Here is a 2500-nt window from a genome sequence, read left to right as displayed (position 1 = left end):
TGTGCAGCTAATTAGACACGATTCCAACTTTTGACTATGCATCCACAAAAACAAAATGGAAACGTTAATTCACAGCCAGCTAATTCTTACTGCATGGGATGGTCGTGATGTTCGCGGATTGAGAAACAATGCCGAATCGTTGACGTTTGAAAGAGGGACAAAACAGTTGTCAGAAGTGGGATTCGAACCCACGCCGGGAGAACCCGACTGCGACCTGAACGCAGCGCCTTAGACCGCTCGGCCATCCTGACTGCTGGCAAACTGTACGCACGTCTATACAGTATAGCAGTGAGAGAGATATCAACTGCTTTGGATCCGAAAAAGGCACTCCACCCTCATTGAAGATAATTTAGGTAATAAATCAGTTTGGACCTCTCAAAAAGCGGACACACTGCACATATATACTTCAAAGAATGTACCGTGAAAGGTTCATTGTATTTAAGTCAACGACAGCTGACTGTACCAGACCTCCATGTGCCAGTAAGAAATAGGACGATTAAAAAGGTTGGAGCCCCAATATTTTGCTGGTGTTGGATGCGATCAGTGTATTCTTAGTACATGTATTTATCCTAGTAACATATGTGTCGGGGGTATAGCTCAGTGGTAGAGCATTCGACTGCAGATCGAGAGGTCCCCGGTTCGATCCCGGGTGCCCCCTCTATACGATTTTTGGGTAAAATAGTCATCAGCAAAGGCACAAGGAAGTCACACTCCAATACCTGTGGCAACATACCTGACACAGACAATTCACTTTTGACAGAGAGTGTCTGTACAGTACATAAAGTGTGCAGCTAATTAGACACGATTCCAACTTTTGACTATGCATCCACAAAAACAAAATGGAAACGTTAATTCACAGCCAGCTAATTCTGACTGCATGGGATGGTCGTGATGTTCGCGGGATTGAGAAACAATGCCGAATGGTTGACGTTTGAAAGAGGGACAAAACAGTTGTCAGAAGTGGGATTCGAACCCACGCCGGGAGAACCCGACTGCGACCTGAACGCAGCGCCTTAGACCGCTCGGCCATCCTGACTGCTGGCAAACTGAACGCACGTCTATACAGTATAGCAGTGAGAGAGATATCAACTGCTTTGGATCCGAAAAAGGCACTCCACCCTCATTGAAGATAATTTAGGTAATAACTCTGTTTGGACCTCTCAAAAAGCGGACACACTGCACATATATACTTCAAAGAATGTACCGTGAAAAGTTCATTGTATTTAAGTCAACGACAGCTGACTGTACCAGACCGTGACTGCAGATCGAGAGGTCCCCGGTTCGATCCCGGGTGCCCCCTCTATACGATTTTTGGGTAAAATAGTCATCAGCAAAGGCACAAGGAAGTCACACTCCAATACCTGTGGCAACATACCTGACACAGACAATTCACTTTTGACAGAGAGTGTCTGTACAGTACATAAAGTGTGCAGCTAATTAGACACGATTCCAACTTTTGACTATGCATCCACAAAAACAAAATGGAAACGTTAATTCACAGCCAGCTAATTCTGACTGCATGGGATGGTCGTGATGTTCGCGGGATTGAGAAACAATGCCGAATCGTTGACGTTTGAAAGAGGGACAAAACAGTTGTCAGAAGTGGGATTCGAACCCACGCCGGGAGAACCCGACTGCGACCTGAACGCAGCGCCTTAGACCGCTCGGCCATCCTGACTGCTGGCAAACTGAACGCACGTCTATACAGTATAGCAGTGAGAGAGATATCAACTGCTTTGGATCCGAAAAAGGCACTCCACCCTCATTGAAGATAATTTAGGTAATAACTCTGTTTGGACCTCTCAAAAAGCGGACACACTGCACATATATACTTCAAAGAATGTACCGTGAAAGGTTCATTGTATTTAAGTCAACGACAGCTGACTGTACCAGACCTCCATGTGCCAGTAAGAAATAGGACGATTAAAAAGGTTGGAGCCCCAATATTTTGCTGGTGTTGGATGCGATCAGTGTATTCTTAGTACATGTATTTATCCTACTAACATATGTGTCGGGGGTATAGCTCAGTGGTAGAGCATTCGACTGCAGATCGAGAGGTCCCCGGTTCGATCCCGGGTGCCCCCTCTATACGATTTTTGGGTAAAATAGTCATCAGCAAAGGCACAAGGAAGTCACACTCCAATACCTGTGGCAACATACCTGACACAGACAATCCCACTTTTGACAGAGAGTGTCTGTACAGTACATAAAGTGTGCAGCTAATTAGACACGATTCCAACTTTTGACTATGCATCCACAAAAACAAAATGGAAACGTTAATTCACAGTCAGCTAATTCTGACTGCATGGGATGGTCGTGATGTTCGCGGATTGAGAAACAATGCCGAATCGTTGACGTTTGAAAGAGGGACAAAAGAGTTGTCAGAAGTGGGATTCGAACCCACGCCGGGAGAACCCGACTACGACCTGAACGCAGCGCCTTAGACCTCTCGGCCATCCTGACTGCTGGCAAACTGTTCGCACGTCTATACAGTATAGCA

At 45.8% G+C, this 2500-nt stretch overlaps 6 non-coding genes across 6 annotated transcripts; 2 read left to right on the top strand and 4 right to left on the bottom strand.

The window, feature by feature from the left end:
• Nucleotides 1–167: 167 nt before the first annotated feature.
• On the bottom strand, nucleotides 168–251 carry Trnal-cag. The gene has a single exon. It is a non-coding gene; the product is annotated as a tRNA-Leu (tRNA).
• Nucleotides 252–586: 335 nt separating this feature from the next.
• On the top strand, nucleotides 587–658 carry Trnac-gca. The gene has a single exon. It is a non-coding gene; the product is annotated as a tRNA-Cys (tRNA).
• A 294-nt stretch (nucleotides 659–952) lies between these two features.
• On the bottom strand, nucleotides 953–1036 carry Trnal-cag. The gene has a single exon. It is a non-coding gene; the product is annotated as a tRNA-Leu (tRNA).
• A 558-nt stretch (nucleotides 1037–1594) lies between these two features.
• Nucleotides 1595–1678, bottom strand: Trnal-cag. The gene has a single exon. It is a non-coding gene; the product is annotated as a tRNA-Leu (tRNA).
• A 335-nt stretch (nucleotides 1679–2013) lies between these two features.
• Trnac-gca lies at nucleotides 2014–2085 on the top strand. The gene has a single exon. It is a non-coding gene; the product is annotated as a tRNA-Cys (tRNA).
• Nucleotides 2086–2379: 294 nt separating this feature from the next.
• On the bottom strand, nucleotides 2380–2463 carry Trnal-cag. The gene has a single exon. It is a non-coding gene; the product is annotated as a tRNA-Leu (tRNA).
• Nucleotides 2464–2500: the final 37 nt, after the last annotated feature.

The sequence above is a fragment of the Haliotis rufescens genome, unplaced genomic scaffold, assembly GCF_023055435.1.
Source record: "Haliotis rufescens isolate VD_foot unplaced genomic scaffold, xgHalRufe1.0.p SCAF_26, whole genome shotgun sequence".
In the NCBI taxonomy this organism is placed as follows: domain Eukaryota; kingdom Metazoa; phylum Mollusca; class Gastropoda; order Lepetellida; family Haliotidae; genus Haliotis; species Haliotis rufescens.
This window is presented reverse-complemented; position numbering and strand designations above follow the sequence as displayed.